We start from the raw sequence: 10,308 nt of genomic DNA on the forward strand, positions 1-10,308 counted from the left end.
GCAGTCTGGCTCCAGCGGAGCACTGGCAAAGTCTCCCCGCAGTAAACAAGTCCCAGGCTGACCACGGGTGCCAGCCTAAATCAACTTTCTTCAGCCCTGGAGGAAACACCTCCTTTTCCCCAAGCTCCGCGTTTACAAATGTCAGCAAATCCAGGGCACGGGAGGAGAGGAGACCCATCGCTCAGTCACGAAAGCCACCAGTGCAAAGAAATATTCTCCTCTCCGAGCTGGTTTCTGGACCAGACAACCCAGGAGATAGAACCACAAACCGACATGCCCTCTGCCAAGTTGGAATCTCAAACTCAATTAGCTTGGGGTTGTCTGGAATCTTCGATTGTTCAAACGTTGGAGCTTACGCACTGAGTCTGGAGAGAGGGAGCCTCAGGACAACAGGATGCCGCTTTAGTGAAATAGGGCAGCCTGGACCACCCAGAAAACTGGGTGGGATCTTCAAGACCCCGGAGAGCGACCAGACTCCCTCCGGCCACTCCCTGCTTCCGCCCCCCACACCAGACACCCCTGGTTCATCAAGCCTCCAAATCTCAGCTCGTGCTGCTCTCCCCACCTGAAATATCTTTCATTTCTGGCCAACTTCGGCTCCAGCCAACTAGAGGCCTCATCCAAAGCCAACTCATCCTTGGAACCAGCTCAAATCTGTGCTTTCTTCTTGAGGTGCTATTTCTGGACTTCCCCAGCAAAGATACCTCCAGCAAAGCTCTTTGCCCCCACAGTACTACGCACTGTGTATTTAACGATATGCTTTCGGGGCGCCTTGGTGGCTCAGTTGGTTGAGCGCTCAACTCTTGGTATCGGCTCAGGTTGTGATCTTAGGGTTGTGGGATCGAGCCCCAAGTGGGGCTCCAGGCTCAGCACAGTCTGCTTGTCCCTCTCCCTCTGCTCTTCCCCCCACTCATGCTCGCTCTCAAATAAATAAATCATAAATAAAATCTGTAAACAAACAAACAAAAAGCAAAAAACCAACAATATGTTTCAGTCAAATGGCCAGGGTTCAGCTACTGTACTGAATGGATGATGGATGAAAATGTCATGGGTGATCGTGACCCAGGAGCAATTGGCTCCATGCACCCCACTATTAAAGCCAGCCTTCCGGTCAGAGGGACCCCCCTGAGGGCAGGGCTGGTCTCTCCCTGGATCCCATGCTCCTGGCACACAGTAGGTGCTCAGTAAATGCTGGTGGGGGGCATGGAGGTTCGATCCTGGCTCTCTCACTACCTCCATGGGCTCATTTAGACAAGTCCCTCTCCCTTTCTCAAGCTTGTTTTTCCATCTGAGAAGTGAAAGGGTGGACTAACTCACACTCAGGGCTATGATCTGAATGTCTGTGTCCCCGCTGCCCCCGCTCCTGCCCCACGCCCCAATTCATATGTTGATGTTCTAACCCCCAGTGTGACAGTATTGGGAGGTGGGGTCTTTAGGAGGTGATGAGCTCACGAGGGTGGAAACTTCATGAATGGGATCAGAGCTCTTAGGAAAGAGACCCCGGAGAGCTCCCTCACCCCCTCCACCTTGTGAAGGCACAGTGAGAAGAAGAACTCAGCCGTCTGCAGCCCGGAAGTACCTGACCATGTCAGCACCCTGACCCTGGACTTCCAGCCTCTAAAACTGTGAACGATCAGTTTCTGCCGTTTACAAGCCACCCAGTCTCTGGTATTTTGTGAGAGCAGCCCCGATAGACTAAGACACTCAGGAATGACACATGATTATCTCAGAGGACCATCGTCATCCACTGAATTTTAAGGCCAAATCTGGTTGATAGCTCGTCATCACAGATGGGCCCTAACATCACCCCCTTCCCACAGATGCATGTTGCTCCCCCCATCAAGAGGTGGGCTCTATTGCTCTTCCCCTGGAGTCTGGGCTGGGCTGGTGACGTTCTGTAACCAGCGGAACGTGGCAGAAGTGATGCTTACTAACCAGGCCTAGGTTTCAAAAGGCCTAGCAGCTTTGGCTTTCACTCTCCCAGAGCCCCAAGCCTCCAATTAGAGAAGTCCAGGCAGTGCTGCCATGTGGGGAGAGGATGTGAGGCCATCTTAAGTGGCCCCACCCCAGTCAAGCTCCCAGCTGAATGCAGCCCATGAATGACCTGACCATGGAACAAATGTAGCCACCACACAGAACTCTGTCCAGCTACAGAACTGTGAACAAAGAAGTCATTTCAAGCCACCACATTTTGGAGTGGTTTGAACCACAGAGATAAACAACTGAAACAGATTCCTGTCTGCTGTGGCTCGTGAGTGAGGAGTGTGGAGCTCCATCCCTTCACTAGACAATGTCAGGGTCAACGTCAATTCGATTCGATGTCAACTCAAGATTTTTCCTGGGCCTACTGGACAGAAAGGTTCCAGACTGAGAGGGGATTAATCCATCAGAGAGAAAGCAGAACCCCGCTAGGACTGAATGAATCCTATGGACCCTCTTGGGCTGTTTCAACAGATAACTCAGAGAGGGTGGAGTAATCATTAGCAGAGCGAGAAACAGAAAGAGACACTTGGAAAGAGACAGAACTGAAGAAAAGAGCCCCATGGGTAGAGCAGCAGAACAGGGAACTGCAGGGTCTTGCAGTTGAGGGGACGAGATGGCTCCCTCTTGGAGCCGCCTCAGAAGCTGAGAACCTTCTGGTCGAACACAAGTCTGGCTGGGCATCTGGTAGCCCCCCAACCCCAACTCAAGTGTGAGTTGGCACACACATTCCCAACAATGAACCCCCTTTCTTTGAGGGTACCCACAGCCCATGAGCCAGGCTAGCACTTCTCCCCAGCATAGGGCAGAAACAGAAAGCACCAGGGCCTGACACAGAGGCCCAACCGCCAGGAGGATCACTAATTCATGTTGAGTCCTTTACCAGCTTCTAGACACCATGCTCTACACTTAACATGGGCACCTTCATTTCTTCCCAACCACCACCCTTATCAAAGGCAGACTGCCGTCCCAGTTCACAGATGAGAAGACTCACTTGCTCAGAGCCACAGGGTTTGCAGGTAGCGCAGAAGGAATTTGAATCCAGTCTGAATGACGCCAAAGCCTAGGGCCTCCGGCAGGCTTGGTGATCACACATCCACCCCAGCATAGCCTCACGGGCGGTTCACACCCACATCTGTTCGTCCTGCTGAGCCAGCTGCTGTAACTACAACAGTGGCCATCTGAGCTTTCAATTTCCAAATTCAGGAAATAGACACAGATCAGTGTTCTGAGATGTCCCCCACTGTGGTGGGCAGAATAATGCCTCCCTCCGCCGAAGATGCCCACGTCCTAACCCCAAAACCTGAGACCATGTTACCCGACATGGCAAAAGGGACTTTGGAGCTGGGAGTGAGTCAAGGGTCTTGAGATGCAGGAGATTATCCCAGATTATCCAGGGTGGGTCCAGTGTCCTCACATGGGTCCTTGTCAATGAAAGAGGGGGCCGGGAAAGTCAGAGCAATCCCATGTGAGAAGGACTCCACCCACTGCTGCTGGCCTTGGAGATGGAGAGGGACCGTGGATCCAGCTAAGCCAATAGCCTCTCGAAGCTGGAAAATGTGAGGGGGTGGGGTCTCCCCTGGAGCCTCTGAAAGGAGTCCGGTCCTGCCAACACCTTGCTTCTAGCCCAGTGCAACCTGTCCGGGACTTCAGACCTCCAGAAAGGCATGCGTGGCTTTAAGCCCCTAAGCATGTGGTCATTGTTCCAGCAGCAAAGGCAAACTCCTATACTGGCTCTCTGGGCTCTTCCTCTCATACTTAAGAACCCGCAGATTCTGACCACCATTCAAACAAATCCAGGTAACAAGGGATGGGTGAGTGTTGAAGGTCCCCCTGCCCTTTATCGCCGCCCCTGATCATTTCCTGAGCGCCGCAAAGACGTGCTCCCCACAATGCTGAGACAGGAAGCAAGGGAGGCTCCAGAGGTATGGGCTGACCTGAGCTCACCCAGGTGGCTGGTGCCAAACCCAGCTCTCTTGTCTTCCAGCCCCAGCTCCCAGAAGGAAAACCTGAACATGCTAGCCGTGGTCTCCTGCCCCAACTGCCCTACCCAACCATCTCCTTGCATAAGAGCTGTCCTCAGGGCTGGGATCCCAGGATCCCAGTCATGAACTTCAAGAAAGCAGAACCGATTCCGACACGCTGCCTGCGTTGCCGCTGACCCCCCTGCTGAGTCAGCTGCTGGTACTTCCAAGCTTGCAGAGTGGCCACAGGGGCTGGAACAAGGCCTGAGCCTCCCCCACCCCTCCAGCCTGGGACTTCTCCACGGGGAGAAGCATGAAGCCTGGAGACGCGCCAAAATGATCTTCTCCCCCCTGGGACCCAAGATCACGAGGTGCCAGACTCCCATGGGGACCCAGACGTGCAAAGGCAAATTTCCATGCCTGCTCTCCTAAGAATAGAAATAGAAATGTCTTCATTGAGCTGACCATGTGCTATGCTGTGCTTTATGTCTATTAACTCACACCATCCCCTGATGATGCCGTGAAGGAGGCGTTAAGAGAACACCCACCTTACAGAGGAAGACACTGAGGGGACAGGACGTTAGGGGGCAGAGATGGGCTCTAAACACTAGAGCGAGCGGCTGTGAAGTCTGGGACCACGTGTTCTTTCCTTCTTGGACAGCACCAGGTAAAATTACCGCCTCTCCATTCCACCCAGCAGGGCAAGAAATTCTACTTTCTCGATGCTGTTGTGCCAACAGAAGTTTCAAAAGAGAAGTAAATTCACGGGTTTCCTCATTTTGCCTGAGACCAGCCTGTCTGTCCTGATGTCCACAGGCGGCACAAAGTGACTGCCAACATAGAGGGCGCCTTCCCTGCATCCCAGACCTTGGCCCAGGGCCTCTGCCTCAGCCAGGGGAACATGGAGGAGTTCTGGACTGAGAACCGGGAGCCCAGGTCCTACTCCCCTTCCCTTTTTTCTGGTTAGATACACTGAGCTCCCGCAGGCCAGGACAACCACCCAGCTGCCTTTCGACCAGCAAGCACGGCCCATGCTAGGGATGTGGACAATGATCCCTGTATTTCCACTTCCACACGCCCGGCCCTGGGCGAATACAGCCCAAGGAAACCCCCTACCCTAACTACACCCAGGCACACACACGCACGCACACACATGCACACAGATGGGCTCACACACGCACATCCAACATGCCATGCCACCCTAGGACAGGACTAGGATTTTTCTGAGTTCAAACCCCATCTCTTTTGCTTATGAGGTACGTGATGCTGGGCAAGTCCCTTTACATCTCTGATCCTCACTCTCTTCATCTATGAAATGGGGATGACAATCACAGAGCCTTTCCAGGTAGGGCTGTAGGGTGATACTGGACATGATAGCTGTGAGCTCAGAAAGGGTGCTATGCTCAATAAAATTGTTATGCTTGTTCCAGGAGGGAAGGAGATTAGCAGTTGCCTAAGTTCCAGGGAAACCCACGTTGACGGGTCTGGAGCATGGGCATTCACCCAGTATATCTGACGGGGATTCTCTTGAGGATAGGAACGTGTTTGTGGATCTAACATCACCCTGTTAACACCATGTTCATGAAAATTTAGACTTCAAATCAAGAGAATGGGAGAGACCCAAAAGGATACCGTATTTGTGGCAGAGACAACGAGATGTCCACAAGAATCCATTCTCTCCTTCCACAGCATATAGCGGACACTGGGAAAGAGCCATCCTGCCAAGAACTCCATTTCCCAGCCTCCTTTGCGCCTAAACTGGTCGCGTGACTAGTTCTCCCATGCGGCAGAAGGCGGTGAAGAAACAAATGTGCCACACCTCCACGCTTTCTTTCATCAGGGGTGATGTCCAAGGGGACAGTGGGGACACGCGTGGAAGAGGACCTCCCCCCCATGCGGAAACACCTGCCTTCTCCTAAATGTCTGTTTTGTTTCAGCCGTTATACATGTTTGGGGCTTTCTGATACTGCAGCTGCTATCCTAATACAACCTCAAATGAGACCTTGCTCACAAATGAGACCATATGGCCACGGAGGCAAGGCCACACCTTGCCTCAACTCACGCAGCAAATTCCACAAAGCTCTAGAATTTTGGTCCCTTATCAGTCTGGAGGAGATTTGCCATTTTCCACCTGCCCCGCGGAGCTCTAAGAGTGAGGTTCCGTGAAGGGCAGCCTGGAGTCCTCCACCTCGGTTTCAACTAGAACAGCATGCCTTGTATCTGTTTTCCAATTGCCGTCCTCCCCGTATTAGCATTGGAGGAAAGAGCTCTGTTTCTTAAAATAATTCCAAAGCCCACACACTGGGTGACGGCTGACACGCTCTGACTTTCTGTGGTGCTACAAGATAAAGTTTCACTTCTGCACCAGGCCTCCTGGCCTCGACTGCTGACACAGGACAAGCAGGCTCGCAGAAGGACATAGATATTTGCTTAGGAAGGAGAAAAATCAACCTCAGTGTGCAGTAAACAACCCAGAAACCTGGACAAAAGGCAAACAGAAAAGATGCTCACAGCCCCCAGCCCAGCGGCCCTCAAGTTTTGGGGTGCATCAGACTCCTCTGGGCAGCCGGACCCCACGCAGACTCCCACGCCTCGCCCTCAGAGAGTCTGATTCTCATTCCACAAAATAGAAATGTATCATTCATGATCATTCCGATGCCAGCATTCCCACGATCACACTTTGAGAAGCCCTGAGTCTACCTTGTAGCCTTGAAACTGGCAGTAATCACTGGCGGTGATAACCACGCTCGAGCAAGGTAGCTCAAAGCGGGTGAAATAGGCTTTGAGGGTTTTTTTGGTTTTTTTTTTTTTTGTACCCTGATGGGAACCTAAGTGTTAATAATCCACTGGTAAAGAAATTAATAATAATTTCTATTTGGCTCGGATGGGAGTCGAAGGTATAGACAGCAAGCGGGATAGAAATGATCATAGAATCATAGCTAATGTTTCTAGAGCTCCTTACGATGAGACAAGCCCTCTGCTAAGTGTTCCATGTGTGTGATCTCATTTAATCTTTATGATATTCCCATTTTACAGATGAGGAAACTGGAGCATACAGATAATTTGTTCCACGTCCCTCAGCTGGCAAGGGGCAGACTGGCTTTGAACTTACCCAAACGAACTCACTCTGCAGCCATGATGTTCTAGTGCCTCTTGTAGAGGTCTAACATCGGAATCCCTCCCCGGCCTCAGTTTCCTCATCTGTAAAATGGGCATCTTTTTTTTCTTTTTTAAGATTTTTTATTTATTTATTCGACAGAGATAGAGACAGCCAGCGAGAGAGGGAACACAAGCAGGGGGAGTGGGAGAGGAAGAAGCAGGCTCATAGCGGAGGAGCCTGATGTGGGGCTCCATCCCAGAACGCCGGGATCACGCCCTGAGCCGAAGGCAGACGCTTAACCGCTGCGCCACCCAGGTGCCCCGATGTAAAATGGGCATCTCAATAATATCTTTATCACACAGCCAAGGTGAGGATTCAAGAAAATCATGGCAGTAAAGTGGTTTGCAAACTGAGAGGAGTTAACTAAGGAAACATCTAAGGGATGAGACTCTGTCTGACTCACCCATCCCATTTTACAGATGGCCNGTAAAATGGGCATCTCAATAATATCTTTATCACACAGCCATGGTGAGGATTCAAGAAAATCATGGCAGTAAAGTGGTTTGCAAACTGCGAGGAGTTAACTAAGGAAACATCTAAGGGATGAGACTCTGTCTGACTCACCCATCCCATTTTACAGATGGCCAAACTGAGGCCTGCTTACTTTATTTACTATGAACATTTACCGAGCACCCACTGAAGATACAGAGACAAGAGTAAGTACCCCAAGTCTGGCCTCAAGGAAGCCCCAGTCCAGCAGGAGAGACAGATGGGACTGAGCATGGAGAGAGGGACCTCTCAGAAGGGGTCAAGCCAGACAGGGGAGTGACTTGCCCAAAGTCAAGTTTACCTATTCCCTAAAGTTTTGGCAGAGTCCAGAGAAGGTCCCTGGGTACCAAGAGAGGACTCTTCCCATGGGCTTCTCAGTGCCTGACACCGAACACCCTGAGCATCCCTGGTCTAAGTTAAGCCTTCTTTCTAGAGAAAATGCCAAGCAGCCCTCCTCCCACCACTGGAGGTTGGAGAAAGGGAGAGAGACAGCAAGAACCACAGGTAAGATCGCTCTTTGAAAGGAAGCAGGGGCTGCCAAAAGGGAAGCTGGGGATCAGGCCTCTTACTGGAAAGAAGAAGACAGACCCAAAACTTGGCCACCTCCTCGCAGGCCTATTTGAATCACAGGGTGGTCTGAGTGATCAGACTTTTATCAAGCAGAAGTTACTGGATTATGACGTGTTGTTTAGAACTTTGCTCAAGGCAAGCCTTTACAGCATACTCGTTTAAATGGTAGCACAGTGCCCAGGTGCTAGCCAGAAGCAGAAGGGAGCACGGGGTATGTTCCACAGCTAGCAGTGCCAAAGGGTTCCCATGCTTCATATACAAAGAACTCTTATAAATCAACAAAAGATAAACATGCGGACAGAAAAAAGTGGGAGCGGACTTAAACAGTAAAATCGTAAAAGAAAAATGAACAACAAGCTTGCAAGGGATGATCAGCATTAATAAAGAAATGTAGAGGGAAGTGGCCAGAAGCCTCACAACCTTAAGAACAGGCATACCTTTGACTCTGGGATTTGGCCTTTGGAAAGGTATCCGTAGGCCCGACACGCAACAATATTGTACGAGAGCTGTCATCACAGCACCGTTTGTAATCGTGGAAAAAAAGAAACAAAAAAATAAGAAGCAACCACAATGAGGAACGGTTACATAAATCCCAAGACAGCCTTTCCATGCAGCCGTTAAAATGTATCCTGGAGGAATACAGATGGGAGTTCATAGTCTGTGTGCAGGACAAGGGAGCTTGTCAAATAACATGTTGGCAATATGTGCTGAGTCCACACCTACATACTTAAGACGTGTCTGCTCCATCTAGTAGGCTCTCAAGAAACATCAGAGATAACTTAGTGGGCGAGCAAGTGTGGGAGTGACTGAGAGCCCCCTGAAAAGCCACCTCTGGGTGAGGACCTCCTCCTGAGTCTCTGTACGGAGACACAGCCCGGGGGCCAGGGCGGTGGGCTGTGCTGAAGCCGGCTTTGTTCCCATCTCAACCTCCCCTCCCTGAACCCGAGGCTTACCGTCTCTGCAGCTCTGAGCCAGTGCCTTCCCCTCTCCGAGCCCTGGTTCACTCACCTGTAAAATGAGGACACCTGTGAGAGGAAAGCACCTGCGTCGTAGCTGTGAACGTTGGTGGAGTCATGAAGGAAAACACGGAGCTCGCTGCTTTTAAAAACAGGGCGACCCTGCTGTTTTTTATAATTAGCATGCATTACTTCGGAAATCTGAAAAATCCTGTTTTCATTTCGACCAACATTATGTTAAGCAGAACCACAGGCTTCCTCTCTCTACGAGTATTCCCCTTTCCTGGCCCCTCCAGACAATGGCAAAGCCAAGCATGATACCTTGTGGCTGGTCTCCGCCTAGGTCTTCCCAAGGGTTGCCCTGGACTTCAGGCCACTGGAGGCCGTGCAGGGGACCTGTGTGGCCCAGCTCCTTTCTCTCGGTCACACGGTCACACCGTGCTCTGGCTGTGGCTGTGTGCCCAGAAGGCAGTCTGTGCATTCATTCAAGATGCCCTGGAACCCCCAGACTGCAGCCCCCCCAGAACAGCCTCAGCCCTCAGGAGGCTCTCCGGGAGACCTCGTGCTATCCTGAGCTCCTCGCTTACTGGGGCTGCTATCCTGAATGGGACAGAACTCTGCCAGAGAAACAGCTGGGAGGAGGAGAGAGCCTGAGAGAGAGAGAGGGAGGGAGGGGCAGGAAACTGGGCTGGCCGAGGGCGGGGGCGGCCAGCTGCGTGGAGTGGGGGCCTCCCCCAGCCCGAACCAGGCTTCTGGGTGGTGCCTAGTGGCTGGTGTGGCAAGGCTCTCCAGGGATGACCCGCCCCTCTGGCGGCCAGAGCCCAGCTGGGAGCTGTGCCCGCCATCTGAGGGCAAACCAGGAGCACATGTGAGCCCCAGGCAGCTGTGGGAAGGGCGGCCGCTCCCTGCGGATATCCCACCAGCCTAGGCCACCTCTCTCTACCGGGATGCCCTTCCTGGCTCCCTAGTTGTGCTCCCTTTTCCTTATTTTATCTTATTTTTTAATTTTTTTGCAAATTAAAACAGCAATGAGATTTTTTTTTTTTAGTATCAAATGAACAAAGATTAAAATGTTTTCATAATGTTTGGTTTTAGTAAATGTCACCGGGAAGCCAAAATCTTCTGTATAATTGGAATATACATTGATAGACCATTTCTGGAGAGCTAGCTGACAAAATACATCAAAACC

At 51.4% G+C, this 10,308-nt stretch overlaps 1 protein-coding gene across 4 annotated transcripts in view; it reads right to left on the reverse strand.

Moving 5' to 3' along the window:
* Window positions 1-9,768, reverse strand: part of CMKLR1 (chemerin chemokine-like receptor 1) — a 53,352-nt gene extending 43,584 nt beyond the window's left edge. The window contains exons 1-2 of one of the 4 annotated variants that reach the window (XM_011237995.3): window positions 9,441-9,768; window positions 9,117-9,171 (exon numbers count right to left, since the gene is read on the reverse strand). The gene's annotated coding sequence lies outside the window, so the exon portion shown is untranslated. Of the gene's footprint in view, window positions 1-2,974; window positions 7,167-9,116; window positions 9,413-9,440 lie in introns of those variants that run through there. The other 3 variants (XM_002929882.4, XM_034672862.1, XM_034672861.1) reach the window with 3 other exon arrangements.
* Between the last annotated feature and the right edge of the window lie 540 nt (window positions 9,769-10,308).

Source organism: Ailuropoda melanoleuca, chromosome 12, assembly GCF_002007445.2.
Source record: "Ailuropoda melanoleuca isolate Jingjing chromosome 12, ASM200744v2, whole genome shotgun sequence".
Classification (NCBI taxonomy): domain Eukaryota; kingdom Metazoa; phylum Chordata; class Mammalia; order Carnivora; family Ursidae; genus Ailuropoda; species Ailuropoda melanoleuca.